This window comes from Berghia stephanieae, chromosome 4 (genome assembly GCF_034508935.2).
Source record: "Berghia stephanieae isolate SIO BIC M18660-M18661 chromosome 4, UCSD_Bste_1.3, whole genome shotgun sequence".
In the NCBI taxonomy this organism is placed as follows: Eukaryota; Metazoa; Mollusca; class Gastropoda; order Nudibranchia; family Aeolidiidae; genus Berghia; species Berghia stephanieae.
Window position 1 is genome coordinate 56,821,401 of NC_088363.1, and position 10,445 is coordinate 56,831,845.

The window sequence follows — 10,445 nt, forward strand, 5'->3', positions numbered from 1 at the left end:
TATTTTAATCCAACAAACTATCTCTCTATTATTCAAAATTACTCCCCAAAAAAATACTCAATCTATCCGCGCAACTCTCAATGCAGCCATGTCTTTAATACCCACCTCTATTTTCAACTCTAAATTCTTTAATTATAATATTTACTCACGTACCTTCATCCAATGTTCTGTTCAGATTTCTGGTCTTTAAACAGTCCGTTAATAAAATAATCTATTCATCCCTCCTTTTTATTCCAGAACCATAATAATGTCAATTTTTTAAGCCGTAGTATCTCGATTCCCACAGAGTTAATCAGACAGTAGCAATTGCCTGCTATCCTTTGGGTGCTAGTCTCTTGCAAAGTTTTTTTTTTTTTTTCAACAAATTTTAAAGAGCCAGTTACCCAATCATTTCTGGGTGTGAGGGAGAGACTGAAAAAGTATCGAGTGCACCGGGATCGATCGATACCGATTTCTTTGCGTATGTAGCGAGTACTCTATCAATTGAGATATCGGGACTCCTCATGTACTTATCCCTAAACCCATTTTAGATTCAAAGATCTACCAACTTATCAATATGTTTATCTGTCACGCATTTTTCCATTGATCATTTTCAGGCGGGATTCGATTTTACCCGATGGAGTTCCCTGAAGATGATGGCCTTGGACAAAGAAAGATGGAGGTCCTTCATTGTTGCCTCGACATCAAATCTTTCCTCCTTCGCCATAATAACCGAATGAAATCCGGGTCGAATCGCTCTTCCGTCTCTTTTGGTGACGACGGTAACAGCTAGGTCTTCATGTTTTAATGGCTCGTTGTTAGATGCTGTCGTCCAGTCATACCATGAAGGAATATAGATAATCAATTGGATAAATTATTTGAGATGTCAACAGGAATCATTCATGATGTTCACAGTGAGTAAATTGGCAGGGGGTGGGGGGGGGGAGGTTATTAACTTGCCCAATGGTAAAAACAAAAGTGCCTGAAGCGGGGCTCCAACCCGGCACCTCACGAGTTACAATGCCTGTACCAATCAGTCCAATTCAGGTAATCAAAAAGTAGTCATTCGGAGCTAATGGGCCCATGGAGCCGGAGTTTATCCCGGTTTCTATAATGTGAAATAGACAATAACAGTTTCTTGCTACCCTTTGGACGGGACACTGGTCAATCGCAAATTACTTTCCGCCAGATCTATCAGACACAGCTATTTATCCAATGCTGGATGGACAGGGGGCCAGAAAAAAAGTCTTGACTTGACCTGGGATCAACCTCAGTCCCTTTTCGTGTGAAAAGGTATAACCATATAAATATTGTGAGAAATTCTGATCGAATATAAATATAGTCCCGCCTTTTATGGTTTAATCATTCTAGATGTACTTCTACCTCTATATATGTCGCTGATCCGTTGCCATCTAAATCTCCATCTACAAATCCATCAATCCTTCCCTTCGTTTGTGTAAACGGAGAAGCAAGAACCAGCCAAATCGCAAGAGCCCCACGTGAAGTGTTTAAGAATTTCACGGCTGGGCGGTTTTCGGGTGAACAAGGAGAGGCGTCCCGTTCTCATCCCGTTGCATTCAGGACGACAAAGATGAAAGTGGTTGAAATTTACAGCTCACTTGTCATCCTACACAGTGAAAACTTGTTGCTGAAGCAAAGTAAATACGTATTCGTATCACCTTCAAGGGTGGGCCTTTTGCACAATTGATGGCATGTCAGATTCACACGAGGCAAATACGCCATGCCTGATGTTGATTTTACTTTCTTACTTATTTATTGTATTTGTATTTGCGGCTATGTGGTCTAGTGGTATGACACTCGCTTTCGGATCGGAAGGTCTTGGGTTTGAGCTAGCTAGGCGCGTAGTTGAGTCCTTGGAAAAGGCTCTTTACTCACATTCTCTCTCCGCACACCGTGTAAAATGAGTACCTGGCCGTTAACAGCGCTGTCTCTGTCGGAAAAAAATTGTATTATCGCCTACCAGGCGTCATATGTCGTTCTACATGTCACATGTTGCTGTTAGTCAGGGACCCATTGTAAAGCGCTTTGAGCACGTTTAGTGGATATTGCGCTATAAAAAATCTCAAGTTTATTTTGTTTTGTTTTTGTATTTATCATATTTATTTTAGTTCATTGTGTGTATGTGTTTGTGTGTGTGTGTGTGTGTGTGCGCGCGTGTGTGTGTATGTGTGTGTGTGTGTTCAGGGGGCTGGTGGGGGGGGGGGGGGGTCTCCCCACAGACTAGGGAGTCCTGTATTCTCTATGGGTCTCCCTGTCCGTCCGAAGCGGTAGAGGATCTAAATCAAATATTGTAAATGGGAAAAGTATATACAAATGACTAATGATAATGATGATAATGAATATAACAATAATGATGATGATAATAATAATGATAATAATAATAATAATAATAATAATAATAATAATAATAATAATAATAATAATAATAATAATAAATAATAATAAAATGATGATAATAATAAAAATAATAATAATAATAATAATAATAATAATAATAATAATAATAATAATAATAATAATAATGATAATAATAATAATAATGATAATGATGATGATGATGATGATGATGATGATGATGATGATGATGATGATGATGATGATGATGATGGTGATGATGGTGATGATGATGATGATGATGATGATGATAACAATCATAATAATAATAATAATAATAATAATAATAATAATAATAATAATAATAATAATAATAATAATAATAATAATAATAATATGAATAAGAAAATGATAAAATGAATAATAATAATAATAAATAATAATAATAATAATAATAATAATAATAATAATAATAATAATAATAATAATAATAATAATAATAATAATAATAATAATGATAATAAAATAATAATAATAATAATAATAATAATAATAATAATAATAATAAATAATAATAATAATAATAATAATAATAATAATAATAATAATAATAATAATAATAATAATAATAATAATAATAATAATAATAATAATAATAATAAAATAAAATAATAATAATAATAATAATAATAATAATAATAATAATAATAATAATAATAATGACAACTGATGAATTTGGATGTGCCTAAGAGCATGGAACCCGACTAAGAATAGTGTGCTTTGAAATATTACCAACTCTTTCAATCATTAATTAGTCACTTCAAACTGGAATATCACCAGACGATCAGCTAAAGTTTTTGGCTATTTATTAAAAGGGCAACAGAATGGATGTTGCAAACTATAAGCTCATTAGTCTGACATGGATTCTCTACAAGGTTAGAAGATAAATTTTGAAGGGTCGTATTTCTGAATTTGTCAATATTCTAAATATTACATAAAATATTAAGTGAGTGTCATCATTGTTTTCGAGATAGAAAGTCATGAATTTCTCAATTGTTACAGGTTGCATACGACCTACAAGGATTTTTGATAACAGGAAATGTATTGATGTCGTTTACTTTGATTTCCGCAAGTCTTTTGATTTGGTTGCTCAGGAATGACTGCTCTCAAAACTAAGATCTTATGGATTTACCGGGCATGTTTATGATTGGATTAGAGATTTTATTACATATAGAATTCAGAGAGTGATTGTGTTTGGGAAATGTCTGCAAGAAGAATGTTGTTTTTCGTGTTCCTGAAGGGAACGTATTGGATCCATTGCTTTTCATAATATAGATACATGATATTCTGGATGTTGTTGATTCTATTTGTAAAAATTATTTGCAGATGAAAATTTATAGTTCTACTGGAGATTCTCAGAGTATTCAATATGATGTATTTTCCTTATCTCAAAGGTAAAAAGTGGTTGCTTCAAAATGCAAGGTATTACATTAGGAAAACAAAACAAATCAAGAAACATTTACTATACTGATCTCACTAGAGCATTTTTTTTCTATTTTCCATTGAATCTAAAAATGATCTTGGCGTTATTTTAATTGATCTCTAATAATAAGGAGAATTCGGCTAAAACTGTGCAAATTCGAATAGAAAGCATAAACATTTGCAAACAGGTTATCAAGACCCATAATAACGTATTCTCGAGAACTAATCTGACAGTTAATCAGATTATTCCGTTGAAACGCATTGTTTGTCCTCTTTTACAGATATATTAAACAAGGAAAATAACCGCGAAAATATAGATGCTTACTTCATATTCATTGTTTTCAATTTTTATTGATATACAGCGAATGAAGGGTATTGAATGAGGGGTATAATCATTTCAAAATTTAGAGACGGGAAGATACGTTGTGTCCTCTGAATTGCGAGGGAAGTTATTTTGGTTTCTGTACCAATAAGAGACGTTGGGAAATAGTGAGTCAACAGACTACGGGCAAACTAAGACTCCATGACTTGTCTAATGGCAGCCACCCTTCATCAGTGAGATCTGTCGGCTTCGCCCACTTGCACTCTTTGTGGTATCGGTTTGGAGACTAAAGTGCCACTGATTAAATGTTAAATTTAGACGCAGCTGCCGGGGGAGTTTGCTTACAGTATATATGTCCTGAAGATAATTTGCTGACTGGACTGGTCGCCATATCATTTTAGGGCAAACCCATCAGATGCTGCTACCAACACAAAGCCATTACATTCTTGCCTACCGACTGTAAGCCCACCGGCCAACCTAAGAGTTAAAAAAAGGATAGGCTGTAGCTGAAGGAAGCATCTCACGGAGGAAGTCAGAAGGCATAACAAGACCTCTAAAAAGTGGAAATCATTTTTTTTTTAAGTAGAAAGAGAATTTACTGAGTGCACACATTTAAAATGTTAAATATTACGCTTGAGTTGTAGAAAGGAAAAGAATAGAATAATTATAACCCTCTGTTAATACCACTTTTAATTGATATATAAATTCATACCCGGCGGCCAGTGTCCGCCCACCTATTTGTTTATTATTGTTCAATAACTACAGTTTTGTCTAATTCTCCTCCCCCTTCTTTATTTCAAAATCAATGTGTGGTTTTTTCGTTCACATCAAGTTTTTCATTTATCTATTTTTGTTTTTGTTTTCTGAATGAAATGGACGTCACTCGACACTTTGTTATTGTTTATTTTGAGCGTCAGTTGGTTGATTAGTTCTCACTAAATTATCACTAACATTATAAATGTTTAAGGTTATACGCAATTTTGAATGTTGGCACGTTTGATCATGTTGGCACAACAAATGAGTATTTTAATTAAAGGGATACCATCAATGAATTGCATCTGAGATTTGATGACTTCAACAGAGAGATTATAAAATAAAGTTTTTGTTCTGTTGAAACCAAGTGGCGGGTGTTAATAACAGTCACGATACATTTTGGTCTCAACAAAACAAGACCAGAATACAATCTGAATCAGAGACATTATTTACATTATCAAAAGAAAATGAAAACAAACTTTATTTCTTGTCGTTTAGCGCTTGGGGACATTTTCTCCCCTGAACAATCTTAATAATATAATGAATTCCAATAGAAACAGTTCGCCTTGTCCTACTATGGCATGTTACCAGGGACAACGACATAAAAACCAGTTAATTGCCGTCGTTTGGAAAGTTACGTATTTAAAATGTTGGTCAGAAAACTCGTCCTTCAGATATCGATCTAAATCTATATGACCCTCATCATCTTGGCAAAAACTCTCAAACCTGGGACTTGATCAAAGGCCTAGCGAGGGCCCAGGTTTGAGAATTTTTTTCCAAGATGTAGTCTTTCAGAGCCATTGGGCCCATAGAACCGGAGTTTATCCCGGTTTCTAAGCGTGAAACGGACAATAGCAATTACTTACTGCCCTTTGGATAGGACGCTGATGATGGTCATTTAAATCGATTGGGATTTGAGGGAAAAGTTTTCTGGTCACATTTTTAAAAAGTGTCTTGCCAGAGTACGACAGTTAACTGGTTAAAGACACAAAGCTTTTTGTTGAGAAAAGTGAGTGGAGCAGGCACTTAATGTTGATAATAACAAGAAATGAAGTGGGTAGGAAAGTGCCAAAAGATAACAGAGAATCAAAACTTCGCAGCGGCGATGGGGGCTCGAACCCGCGACTTTACTGGTACGACAACTCCGCCTGGCCTGGGAGATTGTGACTCTACCGTATGAGCTATCCACGACCCCGACGATAATAATAATAATAATAATAATAATAATAATAATATAATAATAATAATAATAATAATAATAATAATTATAATAATAATAATAATAATAATAATAATATCGTATGCATATCTATATTTCTATATCTCTAATTATCTGTCCGTGTGTCTGCGTTCATTTATATGTTAAATATCGATAACCCGGTTACTTTTTTCTTAATTAGACGAAATATTTATTAATAATTAAGCAACATTTGTATTCATGCCCCTAGTCATGGTAAGAGCGTAGTACGTGGACTGTGCTTCATCATTTGACTTTTCCACGGCCTGCCTGCTCCAATGGGTTCCACGAGCGCCCACTTTCAAAGAGAAATCAAAATTGAAAATCCAAATTAAGAAATTAAGGAGCAGGCACCGATGTAAGATAAAGAACTGAACAAGTGTGTATGAAAGATGCCAGACAAAGCAAGAAAGAAAATTACAAGAAAATAAACCATCCCAAAAATATCAGTCAAAAAATCGGTAATCAGAAGGTCTGAGGTTCGATCCCCAGTCGAGGTCGACTGAATTGTTGGGATTTTTTTTTTCTTGTATTTTTCTTTCTTGCTTTTTCTGGCACCTTTCATACACACTTGATCATTTTTTTTTATTGAAATTCCTCTGGGTTGTCATAACATGGCGTCGTGCGTGTTACACACAAAAACCCGTCCACTTCCAGGTTAAGGCTATTTGGCTTTGCTATCGGTGCTTCTGTAAAACATGATATTCCCTTTTTTTTTTGTTACTAGGAGCGTTGATACACCTGTTCAGACCTGTTTATAATACTGGGTATTTGGTCCGAATTTATCCTGACCTTTCCTTTTTGGTATATTCAGTGGTGTGGCCCTGCCAGGAACAAAGCTCCAGCTGGAAAAGTTCTTGGGATCATTAAAACCCCCCAAGCCGCTCCACCACGTCAAGGTATAGAACCACGGGGCGTGGATCCATCATTATAACGCTGGTAAAAACGTAAAATCATGCTGATAAAGCAATGGATAAAATCATATAATAAACTTTAGCAACCCGAACCCAAAACTTTACCCGAATAACACAACAACAACAACAACAACAACAACAACAACAACAACAACAACAAACACAAATATTTAATATCAGGGATAATTACCGCCGAAACGCGTCAGGTGTGATGAAATTTAAATTTACAGCTCAAGAAGACGCGAAAACAAAATGCAGGACACTGTAACCCCTCTTGCAACGTAAAAAACAGCGTGAATAAGCTGACAATGAAGATGTCATCTTGATGTTTTTAAACATGCTTCCAATTATTTGCCAAATTATAATGATTATCACCGTCAGCATTCCTTGAATACAACATAAGGAACCTTACACAGTTAACAGAACCATCATCCGATCTGTTCTACTTGTTAAAGACTAAGACTCCAGTCACCTGCTGTTACTATTCAAGATAAACAGCTCTTGACTTTATATAGACATATTTTAAACATTTCTTCTACGATCCCTGCTGAAAACGTTGCGCTCATGTTTCTTTGGCGTTAAGTATCTGGAAGCGCCACGACAGAAATGAGAATTTAGGTGTATATAATTAACTTACGTGTTCGGAAAATCCAAGCTCAAGCAGAAAGAAAAAAAAAACAAAAACAAAACAAAACAAAAACCAAAAAAAATAGTAAAAAAGATAACCTTTTAAAAAACCGTATATGTTTATTGTATGATAAGGCATTGGAAGATTTGTGCTATATAAAACATTCACCATTTTGTTTGCAGAAAGAAATTGCTTTATTTGTCTAACGCGGTGAATACAATGTCCAAATTCAATCCCCTCTTTCAAGATAATAAGATTGGCAGAAGAATTCTTCAATGTTAGAAGTTTGAAAAGTGAGGAAATCTGACTTTTCCCGATATAAGTTTCTAGTGTCATTGGTTTTGGTTTCCAAAATTACGAAAAATTGAAAGCCTTTTTTTGTTTGGTTTGTTTGGTTTGTTTTTTTGTAACCATCAGAAAAAAATAATAATTGTATTCTCTCCTGTGACTACAATGCATCAGTTGTTATTGGATTTATCTATTTTCAATTTGAAGATTTAATTTGTTTTCAAGGGAATTCTATACAGGTGATTAAAAGTATTATTGGCACTACATCTTTTCAAATTGAGCATTTGTTTTCAGGGGAAATCTTTATAAGCGATTAAGTTGTTGTCTCCATTCACTATGTCGATGTTCTATAATCTCCTGCTGTGGAGGTGACATAATTTCGCTGTCATGTTCTTTCCAACCATGTTAAGACGCTTTCTATTGAATTTCAAGAGGGCTCTCAGTCCAAAAGTTCTCTGTTAGAAATCGCTATCCATCAATTTAGCGGTAATAATATGTATTTTCTTTAGAGTTGTTGTTGTTAGAACATAATATCTTTATTATTATTCGCATCATCATCATCATCATCATCATCATCATCATCATCATCATCATCATCATCATCATCATCACCATCGTGTTATTGTATTAATATTTCCATTTTAAGAGGAAATATATTCACTCTGCTCTATGAAATTTGGTTAGTTTTGATCACGTTCCTTATTCTTCATTTTAAGTCACATTTCATTGTCTTCATTCTAACCCGATTTAAATTTCGTTTTCAGCATTTGGACCCAGCGGACATGGTGCAAATTGAAACGCTAGGTCGCGTGTTAATCCATGTATAACACCCACTGAAACCTTAGCGTTGTGCTGGATATCAGAAGATTAGCATCCGAGCTGACCACATATCTGCCGTACTCTGAAAAAAAAGCAACAATTTTAGATTAAAAATAATTTGGCCAGAAAACTCGTCCTTCAAATATCGATCGATTTAAATGACCCTCATATTTCGAAAGAGCAAAATTGAAAAAAAAGAAGCAGCCTCTCCTCTCAAACAATTAATATATTTGCCTTATCTGAAAACACTCAGCCGTTTGTTTGCAGACTAGTAGTAGTATTAGCGTATGGCTACACCTCCAAATTCATTTCGCCAACCCAATTTCGATAGTCTTCCTCGCCCTAAGGACTGTTTCACAGCCACGTTCAAGTTTAGTTACTGGACAGTGGAGGACGATGTGATCGCTGGTCTCTGGAGCTGCCTAACAATTTCCGGCATGCATCACTATTCCAAGTTTCCATCTGCACATATTTGATGCAGTTCTTTTTCTGGCTTTGTTGAATGCAGGCATTCTTTTAGTGAGATCTTTTATGATATTATTTTCTCCTCTTGGTGTTTCCCTGTTTCATATTCCTTTCCAGTTCTCCTCCACGCTGAAGTCTACCATTTTTGTTAGATGGAAAGGCTTGCAGACTAAAATTGCTTTAGTTGTCCAACGTGGTGAATACAATGCCCAAATTCAATCCTCTCTTTTCAGGTTTGAGATATTATTTCTTTTTTTGGCAAAGGTAAGGTCAGTTATTCGATCGATACTTGAGGAAAGAATATCGAGGCCAAAATTTTAAAATGTGTGTTTGTTTTTGTTGTTGTTGTTTTTTTTTTGTTTTGTTTTTTTTTTGTTGTTTGTTTGGTTTGTTTTTTTTTGTTTTTTTTTGGGGGGGGGGGGATTTTTTTCTCAAAGTATGCCAGATATACAATTTAAAGTTATCCTATATTTTTTCATAGGATACAGAGGGCAATTCTGTCGAGCAAGAAAGGCAAAATGCCTTTTAAAACTTGAGCCAGATATCCTTATAGTAAATATTAGTAGCTATCAATATAAATTAAAATGACCTCGTGCATCTAAAAAGTCGAACCTAAGATTTCAAAGGAGTTGTATAATAACGATTTTAGGTTTGTGATTGAAACAAGTTGGGACTCGTTTTAATCAATCGATAGTTACGAGGCAATATTGCAGAACTCTGAAAAATCAGCACTTTAAAAAAAAATTAGCCAGAAAACTAGTCCCTCAAATATTGATCGATTTAAATGATGACCCTCATCTTATCAAGAACTCTCAAACCTAAGATAAAGACTACAAACTTTCTTGAAGTCCCAGGGTTGAGAAGTTTTGACAAGATGGTGGTTATTTAACCAATCGATATTTAAAGGACCATTATTGGCAAACATTTTGATAAGGAGTTGGGGGTTTGTTTGTTTTGTTCTTTTGTTTGTTTGTTGTTTTTTTTTTTTTGTTTTGTTTGTTTGTTTGTTTTTGTTTTGTTTTTTTTAAAGTACCAATTTTAAAAAAAGTGTTTTGTCGTTGCCCGGACGATATGAATGCGATAGCTTCAATCTTACTAACCAATTAAGACATGCAGCTTGAATTACAACAATGAACATAATACGGAACAAGGAAGAATGTAAAACACATTAATCTGTTTTGGGCAAGTCATTTTATGAAACAA